Consider the following 20,188-nt stretch of genomic DNA (forward strand, 5'->3'; position numbering starts at 1 on the left):
CCCGGATCTCCAGCACCTGAGTCAGCAGCTCTGGCTGCTGACCCACATCCTCTCTCTTGGAGACACTACTTTGGAGATGAGAGCGCCTTCACAATATATCATTTATCCAAGGCTAGTATTAGCAGGTTTTTACTTTAACCATCAGTAGTTAATTAATGTTCCTGCAAAAGCAAACTTGAAAACTCACCATCACATTTTAACTGCCCCTCTCAATTGCTAGTAACATAGAACTTGCTTCTCTCTTTATTTCCATCTTGCATAGGAGTACTGGAGGCATTACATTCCTTTTCAGAGGCATGTCAATAAAACTTGAGACACATAATAGGATGGATTTAGATGTGCTTTTATTAGGTCTAGCCTAGAGAGAGGTTTACCTGTTTGGCCATCCATATGTAATAACAAAAATCTTACTCCAAAAATACATACATATGCACATATATATGCAAAAATCTTACTCCAAAAATACATACATATGCACATATATATGTGCATATGTATGTATTTTTGGAGTAAGATTTTTGCAGCGATTTGGGTCTGCTCTCTTCATCTATTGGTCTTTTCAACTGTCATTTACAATTTGCTTTTACCCACCACGTCATACAGGGGCATCCTACCTGAGGCACTGGCTCTCTTTCATTGTGATTAATAGACAGATCATGTGCACACCGGCTCATGAAGAAGCATAATTCACATTTCACAGCTTGATATCTGCAAACTGCTGCTGAGCAAGCCTTGAAGTTAGACCAAGGGACAACAACGATGAGAAGCCCTTTGGTTGTGCAACATGCCACGTTTTGGTCAAAATGGATTATTGTTAACCTTTTTAACCCCTTCTATGCTGCTGACGGCCCCGTCCATCATGCACCGCGGTGGGCGTGTGCGGATGATGGCTGGGGGCCGTCATGAACCCGCCCACTCATTAAAAGCGCTGCACAGGCGCAGAATCGCGTCCGTGCCCATGGGGTTTAGTAAGCAGTCCTACTTACAGATGGCACAGTGTACATGATGACTGTTAGAAATGGGATCTCTGGCTGGCTAAGGCTTGCGCCAAAGCCGGGCAGAGACCACCACTCTAGTCTGGGCAAGGGAGTTACACACCAAAGATAACTCCTGCTCACCCCCTTGGTAGCTTAGCACGAGCAGTCAGGCTTATCCCGGAGGTCATGTGTGAAGCATTTGCGCACGCACACAGCAACAACATCCCAGGCACACTATAAAAGGAACTTCTCACAAGTTTATATCAAAAATAGCCTTTGTATTCTCATAACACATTATAATAGTAAACACATAATATACATGGTGCCACCTGGCACTGGGTCATATCTACAAGGGATTATATACACCTGACAGGGCCCACTGGACCACTGTCAGAACCATCACAAAGCGAAATTAGTAAAAGTAAAACCGATCATAAAGGTACAACCAGTAACCACTGGTAATCACTGTATTTAGCATCAGCCTGTAACATAAACTACATTATGCACAGTATCACATCAGGCGCGAATTACATTCTGCGCCAACCTCACCTACATAAACACATTAGGCAATCTTCTCATGAGTGTAAACACATTAGACCCTAACCTCCTAAGCATAACTCACAATAGGGGCATAACTCACACAGTGAAACATAATCTCACTAGCATAAACCATAAAATGTAAAACAACCTCATAATCATAAAAACCCCTCATTTAAAGGTACAAAACAGGGTGCGTAAATCAGACTACATACATTACATTTCCTAGCACCACAATCATATTAGGGCCTGGCGCCCTACAATCCTCCCAGTCCCCGTGGCCAACTGGCCATCTTAAAAGGGGCTCAAATGCCCCATGTCCCAAGAGTCAGGGCGCACTGGCAAGGCAGCAGGAGTCAAGGGTGCGCACACTGCACAGACCTAAACGTTGCAGCTGCCACTAATTACTGTGCAGCTTGAAAAGTATGGGGCGCAGGAGTTCATCTCATTCCTAACTTCAAAAATGCCCCCAAAGTTAGATTAACCTAAATGGTGCAGCTGCCCACTACTTGCTGGGCAGCTGTGAAATAATAAGGCTGGGTACCACTATGCCTCTTGTGCAAAGGTGCGCAAAACGTTGCAGCTGCCCACGCTGGGGCAGTGCAGCTGGGGATCAGAAACTAGGCCTTGGCACAACTTTGCCCTCTGGGCTTCTTTGGGGCTCTCCAAATAACATGCACCCTATCGTTGCAGCTACCCACTGTCAGGCGGGGCAGCTGGGATGGCCAACTCTAAATGGGCCCTGGCACCTCTGTGCCCTCAGGACCCTACTGGGCTTGTAATTAACTTGGCCCCCATGTTGGAGCCTCACGGGCTCCGGAAACAACAATGCCCATCGTTGGAGCCACACAGGGCTCTAAGACAATCATGCTCCTCTCAGTGGAGCGGCCCGCTGCCAGACAGGGCCGCTCTGACTCTGTGCCTCTCCCAAGCACTACATACCTACATCCATCATGCCCCACTCACCCACGGGGGGCGAAGGCAGGATGCTCCTCTCATGGCATGGAGCTGGGGCAGATGCGGCGCTTCTGCCTCCTGTCCCGGTCGAGCTGTGGCTGCCCGTGCGACTCCCTTTTCACTACGGGGGTTCCGCAGGGCACATTTCTTGGTCACGGCCTGCTCTGGACGCCTCTTCTTCATCCGGACCCCTTCCTTGGACCCGGGACTCCTCTCTGCCTTGGCCTCTACCACGGGGCTCTCCCTCAAGCATGGGAGCCCTGTGTCACTACGTCGCGCCTGGCCATTCCCGGCTCGGCTAAAGGCCTCGCCTACGTCACGGGCAGGCGTGCCTGACTTCCAGGCTTCTTCCTCTTCCACGACATTGAAGGGGTGGGCTCCCTCCTAAGTTTAAACATAAGAAGTGGAAGAAGCGGGATAAGCACCCGTTAATTAAATATGCAAAAGCGGGGTGGGCACCCGCATTTCTCCAACCAAAAAGCGGGATGGGCACCCGTGAGCGAGCACATAAGCGGGTTGGGCACCAGCAGTTAAACTTGCATGATGGGGAATCCCCATCCCTGAGGGATCCTGTGCATGAGCTGCAGAGCTCCAGCACTCCCAGGGTCAAATTAAAAATATAGCGCTCCCAGGGCGCTAGACAACAGAGAAAGGTCCTTGGGTCCATGGCATCAAGGGACAATGCAGGGCCCAGGGGCCAGCACACAGGGCCTCCAGCAAGGAGACAGCCCCTATGGCCATCACTCCTGGGCCCTAGCAACAGCAAGCCCCAGTTCATCAGGTTCAGGAACAAAGAGCAAAGTCCAAGGAAGGTGTTCGGGGGCAGAGCTGGGCCCAGGGGCCAGCACACAAGGCCCTTCAGCAGGGAGGCAGCTCCCATGGTGGTCACTCCTGGGCCCCAGCAGCAGCAAGCACCCCCTCAAGTCAAGTGAACAACTGAATATTTTCATGGGGTCACAGCCCCTATATTTATATTAGTAAATCCCTTTGTGTCAAAGCACAGAGCTTGGGGAATACCAGTCAGAACTGGTTTAGGGGGGCTTTGGAGCACTTTGTTTTGCTCAGCTACTCTCTCCTTTGTCGGGTGGGGGCTCAGTGATTAGATGCACTACAGGGGGCAGAGCCGGCATTGTGTAGGGAAGGCACAGTCCTATTCAGGTCCGAGGGGCAACTCCTCTCTCCTATCTACATGCAGATCTCTCTATTCACCACTGGGAAGTCTCCCCCTGTCTCCTGGAGCCACCCACACCACTCAGCTCCTGTCAATCACAAGCCAGACATGCAACTCACATCAGGCAGGCAGACACACAGTACACAGAAATGCCAACTTCTAAAAGTGCCATTTCTCCACCAGTCACTATAAATCTGTGCACACCATTGCACAGCATTTATCCTCATGAGTTCATACTTACTAAACTCGCCCCTGCACTCCTCTCATATCAGAATTACCATGGACACACATATCCCCCATGCATTCCTATTGGAGGGCAGGCCAATCTCACCATACGAACTCAGAGAGCGCACACAGTTTACACTGGGCCACAGTGCTAAAGAGCGCAGAGGCCAAACATAACTACCACTATGTCAGAGCTTAAGGCAAAAAGTTCAGGGGTGAACCTGCCAAAAGGGCTAAGTCCAACATATAAAAGGATACCCACTGGAAAGTAGAAAGGAACTGAGACAGAAAGAAAAAGTCACAATGGCTTAAAGAACCTTCTGAGTACAGGGTCTTTTGTAAGGATCATTTAGTGTGGGATATTCCTCGAGTTTGCAAATAATAGACTTGAGTTGCAGTAGGGTATCTTAATCCTCAGGCCGGGATGTACAGGGTAGAGGATTGCTGATTGGTTGTTGATGTGACTGCAGCTAGAGGCACTGGAGTGCTAAGGTAGGAGGAGTAAAACGGTAGTATTTTAAACTGGATATCTAAAAACTGGTGCATAAAAACAAATATTACGGTCCAAGAACCTGATGAGTTTTGATGTAAAAAGACATAACCCATCCATTGCTTATGTAGTAGGTCTTATGCAGGAAAGGCTGAATGGAAAAGGATAGCTGGAACATGCAATTGGAAGCAAATGAAAGGCAGAGGCGATCAGTGCAAATGTTCTGCCTTCCCTTGTGATTGGTTTGTACAGATATGTGGGTATCTCATTAGTGTGAATGTTCAGTGTGATGATGCACCTACTCAGTGCACTGGAGTGGGTGCTCCGAAATTGCTAGGAAAGTGATCATGAGGAGCCTAGATAAAAGGGAGGAAACACTTATCCAGGATGTTTCTCTCACCAAAAACATGCTGTCTCAGGCTTGAATCCCTTGAGGATAAACGGTATAGGTGTCGCTGGCCAAGTTAACGTATGCTCAAAACCATTTTAATGCCTTTTGGGAGTGAATAGGCCTTTAATGCTCAATCGTACAGTAAACAACACATTGGGATGAGTCACATTAATTCACACCATCGTACAAATGGCCCCTTCTACTTTAATGAGCACAACTAACTACTCCCGGACATTGGCATAAACAAATCTCTAGCTAGCCATATGAAATTGGGAGCTCAGACAACCTCAACAAGCTTTAGCAATGTAAATAGGTCTGACAATGCTGTCAGATTTTGGCTGTGTCCATGCTTGTTATAGTTTTTGTAAAGGTTTGTTGTTGAGGGAGCTTCGGGCCCTTCACCAATATAAAACAATATTTGGCAAAGCTAGTAGGTCTTGTGTCGGTGGTAAGCTTTTTGCCTTTGACAAAGTTTGTTTTGTTTTGTAAACATTTTTTAAAACTTCATGATGGGGAAGCTGCTGGTCTCTTATCAACCTAAAACAAGCATTGGCTAAAAGCAAAAAGATTTCTTGGTCTCAAAAAGCAGGCATTGCCATAGTTGTCCCTGACACAAAAAGGGAACTGTGTGGATGTGTCTCTTGCTAAAGGGCAGAATTTCATAATTCGTAGCGAATTTAGCCAATGGATGAAGTTGGAAAATACTTTGCCCCATGATGTAAGCTGTAGTACAATTAATGTCTTCCATGAAGTGGTACCAAGGTGCTGAATGGCCTTCTATTTGAACACATTGGCATCTTTAACCATCAGCATGGTATTGGTGCTACCTCTATTGACCTACCGGACTGTCCCTCAATATCTGCTGACAGTATGTTGACAATGTTACCGACATTTTACACAGGTAAATAAAAAACTAAATTCTCTTGGAGAGGGAATAAAGAAATATTCACATCCACATATTCTTCACTACTTATCTCACCCACAGATTGTACACCTCAGTCATACATAGTCAATCAAAATGGCCCCAGACCCTACTAGTCAATTATAATAGCTGCAAAATTACAAAATTAGTACATAAAAAACTTTTTCTTCAATTATATAGTCATACATATTCCAGAGAATCAATATACATAAAAACACAATGCATCAAGAGGTTAAATTCATTAAAAAACACATTATTACACAAAATTATACATAAAATAAGAGACCGAAAAGCTATGTGCAACTAAATAGATTCCTGGGATGCAACCGAATAAGAACACAAGCTTCAACGCGTTTCGGTGGTGTTGTGCAGTTTAGATCCACCTTTCTCAAGACTTAAGTTATATAGCAGTCTCTCTTGTCAAATTGAAACAATAATTTCCAATGAAAAACAAGAATAAAAACAATAAATATCACACATTAAAAACCTCTTTACCTAATCCCCAAAAGTCTAAGCATCACATTTTGTACAATGATAACGGTCTGGCCCCCAAACATGGCAAGAAGGTGTAGGCAATTTGCTGGTCTATTTTAACGTGCAGTTGCTCAACTTCGGAGCATTACTACGCGAGACGTGGAGACTGGGGGTGCCGCCGAGCTACCAACCGAGGTGAGTGATCGGTTAGGTACTTGTTTCAGATTAGGGTCACTCACTAGCCGCTTTAGAAGCTATTTAAAGCAAAACAAAGAAAGGGAATGTGAGCCAGGAAGGAGAATCAGAGGGAGACACTCCGGTTTGCTTTAGAAACAGCCGTTCCGTCACCGCACATACAGTGACGCAGTGACTTTATGGTAATAAATATTTTGATGTGAGGTAACAGGAACTCAGGACAGGCAATGCTCTTAAAACCCAATAACTTCTCAGGGTGAATCCACGCACTAACGAGTGCGAGCCAGGGATTTTCTTTAGATTTAGGATCATTCGCTGGCAGTGTTGGAGCTTTCCTGGAGCGCAAATAAGAAAGGGAATATAAGCGCGACCAGGAAGAAGAATAAGAGCTGGATATTTGGGTATGTTTGCAAAACAGCCCCTGTTATGGTGTATACAGCGATGCATTGGCCTTATGTTAAGAGAAATGCTTAGGTTCGGCAATAGAATACCAGAATAGGCATCGCTTTTAAACCCAATATTCTGTCAGGGTAAATACATTAGCATAAAGAACTGTGTTGTTTGCCATTATATGGAACCCAAACATGGATGGAGATAGATATTTGAACATTCTTATCATCACACGCAGGTGGATAGTAGAGTTGAGGATGGTTTTCTCTGAGAATAATGGGTAGCAGATGATTATCCCCCCTCTTTTTCATACCCATAGGTCCCACATTTGGTGATAGCAGAGTGGTGTTCCTACTAACACGAAGAGGATTAGGCAAAGGCCTGCCTATTACACTACATTTTAACCATAGTGCACGTTCAAGTTTAAGACTGTGGTGAGTGCCCTGACAAAAGGCTTCTTTATGTTCCTAAAAAATGTAGGAAGTAATACAAGATCTGGTTCATTGGGATTTCCTTATCTTTTCAGGATCCCGAAATAAAGAGGGTCGAGTCACAGGAACATAGAAGTGACGTTACAGTACAAGGGAGTTGCGCTCATCCTTATAGGAGCAAAACTTTGGTATTAATTGGGATTTTATTAAGGTGGGTCAGTCCCCCATTTGATTCAATTATGGCAACATAAGGGCAGTAATGCTTGGGTACACTATAATAATAATTTAAAATTGGTTATACCCTTTTCTCTTGCCCAAATAAGATTTGCATAGAAGTGGCATTTGGAGCCTTGTGGAGCCCTGCCTGATACTGAGCCGCATACTATGAATGTTCGTGCTTCTCTTGACTTTATAGAGGTGGGTCATGTTGCAATTCCCCTTTCTTTTGAAACTGGTTTGTGTGTTATTGTATGTATGACAGGCGGCACAGGCAGGCGCCTTTGGCATTATCCAGTAAGAATGTATGAATGAATGAAATGGGTGGAGGCCATGGTACCATGGTGGACAAATATATAGGATGATGCAATGGTGTCCAGGAAAAAGTATGTTACCGTTAAAAGGATTAAGTTTGGTTTCAAGTGAAATGATCAAATGGAAAGATGAAATGCTTATTAATAACTATTGGTAGTAGAAGATCATGAGAACTTTTATTTTGTATAAGTTCTGCATATTTACCACTATATATCATACACTCTGTTGACAACATTTCCTGCATTAATTGTGATGTATATTGTACTTGGACGGAGACTGAGGAGAATATTCTTGCCATGTTTGGGGGCCAAACCGTTATCATTGTACAAAATGTGATGCTTAGACTTTTGGGGATTAGGTAAAGAGGTTTTTAATGTGTGATATTTATTGTTTTTATTCTTGTTTTTCATAGGAAATTATTGTATCAATTTGACGAGAGAGACTGCTATATAACTTAAGTCTTGAGAAAGGTGGTTCTAAACTGCACAACACCACCGAAACGCATCAACGCTTGTGTTCTTATTCGGTGGCATCCCAGGAACATGTTAATGTCCAATAGAATATGACAGGTTGTGGACATTGAAATTTATAAGAATTGGAATTCCTTAGGGAGCAACCCAAAAATAGATAGAACTATTTAGTTGCACATAGCTTTTCGGTCTCCTATTTTATGTATAATTTAGTGTCATAATGTGTTTTTTAATGAATTTAACCTCTTGATGCATTGTGTTTTTATGTATATTGATTCTCTGGAATATGTATGACTATATAATTAAAGAAAAAGTGTTTTATGTACTAATTTTGTAATATATTATAATGACTAGTAGGGTCTGGGGCCATTTTGATTGACTATGTATGACTGAGGTGTACAATCTGTGGGTGAGATAAGTAGTGAAGAATATGTGGATGTGAATATTTCTTTATTCCCTCTCCAAGAGAATTTAGTTTTTTATTTACCTGTGGTACCCCCTTTCTTGGACAGGGGGGGTCGCTCCCTTCTTTTCCAAACGACATTTTAGACATGCATAATTTACTTGTTTGTTACATTGCATTCTGGTGTCTCTTGTCTCTTAATTATTGCTTACTGTTTCTAGGAGAAGTCTGGCTCACCGGTTAGAGGAGGCAGACCCGGGCACAGAGGTCAGACCTGGGACCAGGGTTCGATCCCGATGTGGCAGGGTCTTGAGCTCAAATATGTCCACGGACACTATAATTCTCACCTCGGTGCCTACACACACTCTGAAACTCTGGGCAATAGCTTGCGTAAAACTCTGGGCAATAGCTTGCGTAGTCTCCACTACGGCCCCATCGCGATGGGATGCCTGGTTTTCATCTTGGGGATGCCCAGAAGGGGTTATCTTGCAGGGAAAAGCCAGGACGGGTTCCCAAAGCAAGCACCTTGAGACCTTACGGTGAAAGGCGCTATATAAGAACCTATAATGGACGATTTATTTTATTTGCTTACTTTACTGTGTGTTTCTCCTACCCATTTTAGGTCTGGCCATTGCAATATAAAAACGCAAATAAATATATAAACGAATAAACAACTGTCTCAGTTTGTTTGTTTGCAGCCCAATTAAACAACCATACAACAAAACGCCAATGCACCCGCTGCATACATACTTTACCTTTGACACATTCCAGCTGAAATCTTTATATGCAGAATACGCAAGTAAGCAGTAACTGATGTGCAGGTATTTAACTTGTGGGTCAGTGTACATCAAATCAATAGAAAGCTCGCGTTTCAGGGCATAATTGAAGAACATTTGTTGAAGCTATGTAACTTTGGATAAAATACTTTTCACATTCCTTTTTGTCATGTGCACTGAATTTCGTAATCCTCAAATATTCAGTGGAAAGCATTGCGCGCTGGTGTCGTGCGCAGGGAAACACTTTTAAATATTCATAGCATTTACGTAACTCCCCGAGCCTCAAGGGCAAGGGCTTCTTTGCATGCCTGACACGTCTGCCGTGCAATTAATCCTTCCAGTGAGGCTTGAACGGGCAAAGGTGTAGAATTTTGGCTGATAAATTGAGAGTTAGAGGTTGGCGAATATAGACGGGAAGAGAATCGGCCACAATTCAATTCTGGTATCAATTCCTAGATTCACACAGCGGCAAAACACCAGTGTTGCCAAAAGTGCTGGATATGTCTGCCACATTTAACGCCAAAGGCCATGACATCCCGGAAGAAAGGCTTGCATCTTCTTCCGGTGTTAATGGCATGACCCTGAATACATCTAATCATCCACATGAAATTAGAGCCAAGATGATAACCTTAAAATGGACTGGCAAAGAATAAGGTTAGACTTATTGAAATGCCATCCCACAAGGCTCTACTGCCTGTGATGGTTATTATTTATATACATTCAGGCTGAGGTAATCCTGCTGCATGGTCTGCATTTCCAAATATTTCGTCATAAATTGTTGAGTGTGACAGAGCAGAAAAAACAACTAGGATTTCTAGTTGTGAAGCTCTCTCACAATCATAGGCGGATTTTGGCCTGGTTGAAGTCCAACTGCCCAGCCATCAACAGAATCACTACAGAAACGGTACCAACTGATTCGGCAGTTCCTGAGCTCCTTCATCTGCCCACTTGTACTAGCCTTGGTGCCCTCTCATCCCCCAGTGATATGTGCTTGGAATCTAGCCTTCCTACATAGGTTCAGTTAAGATGTTGATTGACCAACAAATGACCGTTCTGAAAAAACATTGACATTTTTCATAAGTGATAAGAATTGGCGTCGTTTCAAGGTCTGAAAGAGCTGGGATTCAGTTGTGTATCTGAAGTGTGTAGGGTAAAGGAGTGGGTGGAAGATAAGATTTTCATCCATCAAGCACTGAGTTTCAGATAAAGTTCGTACATTAAGCACCATATCATATTGAGACAGTCAGCAAGGTGGGTATCACCTGCAGACTAGTGGATGACTGGCTCAAGTATGCTAAAGGGTATTTGGGTCCCAGGCACTGTTATTCTGTTTGTTAAAACTGGTCAGCAATGTTGCACTGTCTTTCAGCTAATGAGATAGTATTTTGCGAACTGACTTATGTGATGATAGGTCAGTTCATTAAAATAAAAAATATTTTTTTTTCTCAGGATGACCTGTCTAGTTAATATTCATTAGACAGGTCACAATTTGATTGGCTGCAATCATAGGGATGGTGGCCTGATATGGAGAGCAAACCACCACCCCTATTAATTTAATAAAAAAAGGAACAATTTTTTTTCAAGCAGCTTGTGTTCCTTAAAGAAACCAGTGCTGCTTTTACAAAAAAAACGGTTTTCCATTTCTCTTCAGAGGGAGCAGGCAGTGGCTCCTGAGGCTGCCAACCAGCTTCCCAAATGAGAAGAAGTTCAAAGAGGATCCCTAGCCCTTTTCAAATCAGTTTCCACCCCAACTCATGTCTTGGTAACTCATCAATAGTTTGCAACCACGATTATAGTTGTAAACCAATAATACATTGCTGCACAAACCCGAAATTGAGACAATGCCTCTTTCACGGCCTCTGCTATTTCCAAAGGGCTTTTGGACATAACGAAAAGCCCTTTTGTCATGCAAACAATCTGAATTTTGCAAATTGTAGGATTTGTAATAGCAAAAAGGCTTTGTACATGAGGCTCATTGTTCAATACAAACACTGTGGAGCTAAGGTATACTACGAGAGCAGGAATCATGCTGTGGTAAACGGTGGGGGCTTAGAGATAATGTGATGGGTTGTGCGGTTACTCTCGCTCCACCTCACCCTTTCAGCTGGTATGATTGGCAGTCTTAAGGCCTAGCTCAAAAGGGTCTCTTAACAGTGCTGTTGGTGTTCCTAGTGCTCCCCTGCACCAGGCTGTGACAGCTAGGGGCTGACCGAGCCTTTGTTGTACTCTCGTGGCTCCTACATGAAGGAGGATCCATGGACTTATAGAGGTTTAGGGAACCAACACTTAATAACCCAGCAGGACTCACAGGTAATGAGGGTGAATGGAACATAGTAGCAGATAGGCACTTGCTGCTTCGGGATGGCAGGATACTAAACCTCTGGCCTTTCTACCCTACAGAGAACCAACCACGAAAAGAGGCGGAGTTTACCAATAGGACTTGTCCACTATATAAGGGGGTCTGAGGACTCAGGCAGTGGGGCTGACGTTCACTCCAGTATACTTCATGTGCTCCAAATTGTATTTGTAAAGGATATAGTTGATAAACATCAGAATCTAGAAGTGCATTTAAAGGGTGACTAACAGTGTAGTGCAAATAGTGCAGGTTCGAAGTAGTGAAGGTGTATTCAAAATATGCAATGGTAACTGCCTGTAATGGTAAGGATTGCTTCAGCATTTATTTATTCCTAACCCAGAAACACAAAGGTAAACTTACACTTTTGTGTGAGTTTAAGATTTCTTGTAATTCACAAAAAAATGTTACGAGTAGTATCAGTAGGATTGCGTATCTGTTTCCTTAGTGGATTCCAAAAACTCAGAAGCTTACACAAAAGTGTACGTAACGTTTGTTTGGAAGACATATAACAGGACCTATTGGGGTTCATCAGATCAGCAGAGGCTCCTTATTCGGTGCTGAGGGGTGTAGCCCTGCCTCCTGTGAGGCACCAATTTCTCTCCCCAGCATCTGCTGCTACAGATTTAACTGGGCAGTGTTCATGCAAACATGAGTTTTGTGTTTTCATAAATAGTGTAAGTGCTCAGGACAGCCCTTTAGGCCTCCTCTCCAGGCTTCTGATGACAGAGGGAGGAGTGGGGCTGAGGGGGGTGAGGGCGCTCAGGTACGATCCAGCGGCAGTCTGCTGTTTCAAAATACAGCGCTCTGTTGCTGGATGTCTGGATTGTGCATGTGAGGGTGATCCCATCTCACAGGCAAAATCCATTTTATTTAGCGGACTTATTGTACATGCCTCAGGCAGCATAGTATATCTACTAAAACTTAGCTGTTAGGACACATATCAGTACACTCTGCTGCCAATGAAGAGCCCCACAGTGCAGCAGGGACAGGATCCCAAGCACTGTCCTAGCTTCTTATAGGGCTGTGATTCCAGTCCCATGAAGACGCTGGGACAGGGGTTGAGGTTGGTCATTCCCTCTTAAAACCTGTTGCTGCTCTGTCTAACTCCTCGTTGGGAATCATGACTTGCTGGCTCTACTGCCCAGCCCCAGATACCTGCTCGGCTACTGCCATGGAGCCTCTGAGTTGCCATCTAAGGAAACAAGGTAAGTAAAAAATAAATGTTTCTCTGTGCCTGTGTGTTTGTATATGTCAGTATGTTTGTGACTGATTGGCAGGGACTGAGATTGAGTTGGCGTGTGTGTGATTGTGTTCGAGAATGTCAATGGGAGTGATAGCGAGTGGGAGTCTGAGTTTGTGAGAGTGTATGAACAAGTGAAGGTTAGTTAAACGGATGGATGAAGGAGTGCGAGTGTGTTACGATGAGTGAGTGTGGGAGGTCATGAACGGGCATTAGTGGTGCATCAATTGGTGGACATCAAGTGTGAAGCAGGTGAAGTTGCACTAGGACCTAAAGTCAGTGAGTATGAAACGATGAGAGTGTGTTTGTGAGTATGAGAACCAGTGAGTATGAGTTCGTTTGTGTGTGAGTAACTGTGAGTGGGAGTATGAGCGAGAGAGTGCGAGTTACAGTATGCGAGGCGGAAGAGAGTGATTATGAGAGGAAGTGAGTATCCATGAGAGAGTGTGAGTAAGAGTATGTTTGTTTGCATGTTTATGATCATGAGTCTGCAGGTGGCTATGGCATACTCAATATAATTCTGGGTTTATGTCTGCAGCCAAGGTAACATGCTGCTGGTATATTGGAGATAATTATTGCCACATGAAAGCACAATTATGGCAAAATGTAGGTCCTGATATACTAGCAGAAACTCTTGCTAGTGCCCCAGTGAAAAAAGGCTTGCACTTGCAAACTGGAGAAATTCATGACATACAAGCAAACGTGGGAACATCCTTTCTCTGCGAGCGTGAAGGTAATTCTTGGTATAAGGGAGGGCACCCAAGGCAAATGCAAACCCTGAAATACAGGAAGAAATGCTTGACATTAAGAGACACCTACTGCAAAATGCAGGTGCTGGCATACTGGAGAATATTATTCTATTCTATTCTATTTGCCTTACAGATGCCAGCCATGGCATTTTGGGGTTGAGGGGGCGGGTTGAGGAAAGCAAACCAATATAAAATGTTTTGAATGTGGGCCATCCATGGAATATGAGCAATACAATTGGCAACATTCTTGCAATGGAATATTGTATGTAATTATTAGCACAGGGGTGCTCATTATAACATGCTGGCATTGGCACAATAAAGGTAAATTTGTAACATATGGGCAACTCACATCAGATGAACTCCTACTACTTTTAGGGATCACCAGACCCCGCTGAATCAGAGTACTTCATTATGTAATCTTAGTACCCTTAGCACTCTATTTTTGAAGATGCTCTTTCACATCTTTCTGGGTATGACTGATGGATTCTGGTAAAAAAACACAGTCTGGGGGTTCTCATGGGGTGAAATCTTCCAGAGGTGTAAATGGAGGCCATTTCATGAAGTCTGTTGAGTTCAGTCTGAGCCTTTGGATGAATTGACACGATATAAGCAAATATCTATTACTATGAATAATTGAAAAGGGTGTTTACACTCCTTGGGTCAGGATCTGAAGAGGGGCACACCTCACTTCTATTATTTTGCTGCGCAAGCCATTTCAATGATCGGCATATCTAGGGCAATCTGCAACAAATAAACTTTAAGTCCAATTTCTATAAATAAGTTATTAAAATAATCTTCCAAGTTGATTGTGTGGTTAGTAGGTTCTGGTTATATGCCTGAAGGAGGTACGTCCAACTACACCAAACATGTTCATTTAGTGTACATAATGAATAGTCATGCTATAGTAGCACCTGGACCTACCATGGAATGGAGCCAAGCCATCTCCTTATCTTTAGGGACATCTCTGTTTGCACACCTCAATGGTCTTTCTACCTTTGTTATGACATATGCTGTTTGCCCCAGATCTTCTAGCTGTGCATGGTATTCACAAGCTTGGGCATGTGGGATTTTCTTTGCAGAAGGGTCGGGAGATTATAGATCAGCTTTCCACAGTCAGCCAAGATATTCATCCTGAATTAGACTCTTTCTCTCTCTCTTTTCCATCACAATGGGGGCTCAGACGTCAGGTGCCTTTCTGGGGTCTTTGTATGAGGATACTGATTACATCTTTCAGGAAGTTCTGGAAGCTCTTAAGAAACCCTTATCCTGGGATTGTTACTGTGTTTAAATCTTTGTATTACACTTTGAAGAAGGAGACACACACAATACAGCGTAGACACGCAAGTGTGTTTGCTTAAGAAATACTGGGAAGGTTTCTGATTAGAGGACGACCGGTTTGTGCCAGCCTTTCTATGCCTTCGGGTTGATAGTCTTTAACAGTTGCCCCTGGATCTTTTTATTCACCCAAGACAAAGATATGTCGCACATTTTTTGCAATTAGACACTTTGCAGAGTATTTTTTCCGACCTGGACTATCAAAGGTTTTACCCCTGCCCCTTCCATGACCCAATTCGGCTCATGAATGAACTTTTATTTCGCTCAAAGTGTTGTCTTTCTCCTGCAGCCCATAGAGTTTTGATCATTGTTGAGTCATTGTTGGATATCTTATTGAAGAGTCTCCTTCTGCTTCTCTGAGTCAAGGTCATGGCAGAGACATTATGCCACTGCATGGAATCATGGGAGTGGTCCATGGGATGCCCACATCAACTCAAGATCGTTTAGCAAGTTCTTTCTGCTTGTAAGTCCTCCTCTGCCTCCTCCTGTTTAGGACATGCTTAATGGCCTGTAAGACTCTGACTGTGGGGGAGAGTATCCTACTGTGCTGGGAATGTTACTCCTAACCTTTCCACCATAGATGGGCCCTTTGCTAGCTGCTTCCAGATGAGAAAGCATAGGTGTGATTAGAGGTACAAATGAAGCCACTGCCAGAGGTGGTGAATATTAAAGAAGCAAGACCTCAAAGTTAAGAGAGGGTGGTACTTCAACATGATGAACTTCTCTTTGCTCTAATGACAGCCCACAACAATAGCAACTGTATCAATTGCTGTGGTCTTTAGCTAGCTGGGTCCGAGTTTAGTCTGGTCTGACATCTGGAACCTATCAGAAGAGCCTTTAATTACAGGTGCAGCAACAGTATGATAAGGAATGTTGAGTGCGTGGATGGGAACCAGTAAGAAGCCAATGAAGGAAAATCCTTTACATTAGAAAAGGATATAGTAAAGGACGTTATGAAAGGGTGGGGTCCGGGTTACATTATTTAGCCTCTCTCACCTCCACCTCCTTCTTCTACATGAGTCCTGCTAAAGCACTGGTCAGCCCCCCTCACTTCAGTAATCAACTTCAGTATCTCACAAACTTCAAAACTTTCCCAGTTTTCAGAGATGCACTCATTAAGTCCCTGTAGCCCTTGGCATCTTGCTAACCTTTTCATTCGACATTCAAATCCCTCACATTATCACCACAGATTTTTAGTCCTTTAAGTATTGTTCTTGGTGAGCCACCAAGAGAACCTGCAAAATCTTCCTTATAGCCAATATGTAAAGCCACCAAAACAAAAGCACCAAGGATACTGCAGAGAACTCATAACTGTGAGCTGACAACACAGTGCACAATCTATTTCTTTAATCAATATCCTCTCTCACCTCAATTCAAATCGATTCTTGAGGGATTTCTAAAACTGCCAGTTGGATCCCAAAATCAGGTGCTATGGAGGAGCCAACATCTGTAGATGGGCTTGCTCAGAGAACTTGTGTCAAGCTGCACTACCAGCCTGCACAGGTAGCCTCTTGTGTGCACAACCATTGCCATCATAAGCTCGCATTAGATGGCTAATACACACATTGCATGAAAATGAAAATCTTTTCTTCTTAAATCTATGACTGTAATAACTAGGGCAAAAAACACAGTTGATGGACAGAATGCAGAACAATGTCTTACATTCACCCCAGTACAAAGATCTGGGCCTAAAGCCATCGGTTTTTTTGCACTCCACACCACCCTAGGTCAGACAGTGGCTATATGCAAATCAGCCTTGACCCTGTGCCTCATGGGAACAGTTCAGCCCGAACTACCAAGCCATGTCTTTCCTAGACCGGATTCAAGCATCCAAGGACCGGTTTCTGGCTATCAGCCTTCTTCAGCCTGGATAGCTTGACTCCAGTGATGTGGAGAGCCTGGGACTCACGTCTGAGCATACCCAGCCCACTCGGGGTGAAAATTGCAAAAAACACAGTTGATGGACAGAATGCAGAACAATCTCTTACATTCACCCCAGTACAAAGATCTGGGTCTAAATCCATCGTTTATTTGCACTCCGCACCACCCTAGGACAGACACTGGCTATATGCAAATCAGTCTTCACCCTGTGCCTCATGGGAACAGTTCAGCCCGAACTACCAAGCGATGACTTTCCTAGACCGGAATCAAGCATCCAAGGACCAGTTTCTGGCTATCAGCCTTCTTCAGCCTGGATAGCTTGACTCCAGTGATGGGGAGAGCCTGGGACTCACGTCTGAGCATACCCAGCCCACTCGGGGTGAAAATTGCAAAAAACACAGTTGATGGACAGAATGCAGAACAATGTCTTACATTCACCCCAGTACAAAGATCTGGGCCTAAATCCATCGTTTTTTTGCACTCCACACCACCCTAGGTCAGACACTGGCTATATGCAAATCAGCCTTGACCCTGTGCCTCATGGGAACAGTTCAGCCCGAACTACCAAGCCATGTCTTCCCTAGACCGGAATCAAGCATCCAAGGACCGGTTTCTGGCTATCAGCCTTCTTCAGCATGAATAGCTTGACTCCAGTGATGTGGAGAGGCCGGGACTCACGTCTGAGCGTACCCAGCCCACTCGGGGTGAAAATTGCAAAAAACACAGTTGATGGACAGAATGCAGAACAATGTCTTACATTCACCCCAGTACAAAGATCTGGGCCTAAATCCATCATTTTTTTGCACTCCACACCACCCTAGGTCAGACACTGGCTATATGCAAATCTGCCTTGACCCTGTGCCTCATGGGAACAGTTCAGCCCGAACTACCAAGCCATGTCTTTCCTAGACCGGAATCAAGCATCCAAGGACCGGTTTCTGGCTATCAGCCTTCTTCAGCCTGGATAGCTTGACTCCAGTGATGTGGAGAGCCTGGGACTCACGTCTGAGCATGCCCAGCCCACTCGGGGTGAAAATTGCAAAAAACACAGTTGATGGAGAGAATGCAGAACAATGTCTCACATTCACCCCAGTACAAAGATCTGGGCCTAAATCCATCGTTTTTTTGCACTCCACACCACCCTAGGTCAGACACTGGCTGTATGCAAATCAGCCTTGACCCTGTGCTTCATGGGAACAGTTCAGCCCGAACTACCAACCCATGTCTTTCCTAGACCAGAATCAAGCATCCAAGGACCGGTTTCTGGCTATCAGCCTTCTTCAGCCTGGATAGCTTGACTCCAGTGATGTGGAGAGCCTGGGACTCACGTCTGAACATACCCAGCCAACTCGGGGTGAAAATTACAAAAAACACAGTTGATGGACAGAATGCAGAACAATGTGTTACATTCACCCCAGTACAAAGATCTGGGCCTAAATCCATCGTTTTTTTGCACTCCACACCACCCTAGGTCAGACACTGGCTATATGCAAATCAGCCTTGACCCTGTGCCTCATGGGAACAGTTCAGCCCGAACTACCAAGCCATGTCTTTCCTAGACCGGAATCAAGCATCCAAGGACCGGTTTCTGGCTATCAGCCTTCTTCAGCCTGGATAGCTTGACTCCAGTGTTGTGGAGAGCCTGGGACTCACGTCTGAGCATACCCAGCCCACTCGGGGTGAAAATTGCAAAAAACACAGTTGATGGACAGAATGCAGAACAATGTCTTACATTCACCCCAGTACAGAGATCTGGGCCTAAATCCATCGTTTTTTTGCACTCCACACCACCCCAGGTCAGACACTGGCTATATGCAAATCAGCCTTGACCCTGTGCCTCATGGGAACAGTTCAGCCCGAACTACCAAGCCATGTCTTTCCTAGACCGGAATCAGGCATCCAAGGACCGGTTTCTGGCTATCAGCCTTCTTCAGCCTGGATAGCTTGACTCCAGTGATGTGGAGAGCCTGGGACTCACGTCTGAACATACCCAGCCCACTCGGGGTGACAATTGCAAAAAACACAGTTGATGGACAGAATGCAGAACAATGTCTTACATTCACCCCAGTACAAAGATCTGGGCCTAAATCCATCGTTTTTTTGCACTCCACACCACCCTAGGTCAGACACTGGCTATATGCAAATCAGCCTTGACCCTGTGCCTCATGGGAACAGTTCAGCCTGAACTACCAAGCCATGTCTTTCCTAGACCGGAATCAAGCATCCAAGGACCGGTTTCTGGCTATCAGCCTTCTTCAGCCTGGATAGCTTGACTCCAGTGATGTGGAGAGCCTGGGACTCACGTCTGAACATACCCAGCCCACTCGGGGTGAAAATTGCAAAAAACACAGTTGATGGACAGAATGCAGAACAATGTCTTACATTCACCCCAGTACAAAGATCTGGGCCTAAATCCATCGTTTTTTTGCACTCCACACCACCCTAGGTCAGACACTGGCTATATGCAAATCAGCCTTGACCCTGTGCCTCATGGGAACAGTTCAGCCCGAACTACCAAGCCATGTCTCTCCTAGACCGGAATCAAGCATCCAAGGACCGGTTTCTGGCTATCAGCCTTCTTCAACCTGGATAGCTTGACTCCAGTGATGTGGAGAGCCTGGGACTCACGTCTGAGCATACGAAGCCCAATCGGGGTGAAAATTGCAAAAAACACAGTTGATGGACAGAATGCAGAACAATGTCTTACATTCACCCCAGTACAAAGATCTGGGCCTAAATAAATCGTTTTTTTTCACTCCACACCACACTAGATCAGACACTGGCTATATGCAAATCAGCCTTGACCCTGTGCCTCATGGGAACAGTTCAGCCCGAACTACCAAGCCATGTCTTTCCTAGACCGGAATCAAGCATCCAAGGACCGGTTTCTGGCTATCAGCCTTCTTCAGCCTGGATAGCTTGACTCCAGTGATGTGGAGAGCCTGGGACTCACGTCTGAGCATACCCAGCCCACTCGGGGTGAAAATTGCAAAAAACACAGTTGATGGACAGAATGCAGAACAATGTCTTACATTCACCCCAGCACAAAGATCTGTGGTGTGGAGTGCAAAAAAACAATGGATTTAGGCCCAGATCCTTGTACTGGGGTGAATGTATGACATTGTTCTACATTCTGTCCATCAACTGTGTTTTTTGCAATTTTCACCCCGAGTGTGCTAGGTATACTCAGACGTAAGTCCCAGGCTCTCCACACCACTGGAGTCAAGATATCCAGGCTGATGAAGGCTGATAGCCAGAAACCGGTCCTTGGATGCTTGATTCCGGTC

This window comes from Lissotriton vulgaris, chromosome 1_1 (assembly GCF_964263255.1).
Source record: "Lissotriton vulgaris chromosome 1_1, aLisVul1.2, whole genome shotgun sequence".
In the NCBI taxonomy this organism is placed as follows: domain Eukaryota; kingdom Metazoa; phylum Chordata; class Amphibia; order Caudata; family Salamandridae; genus Lissotriton; species Lissotriton vulgaris.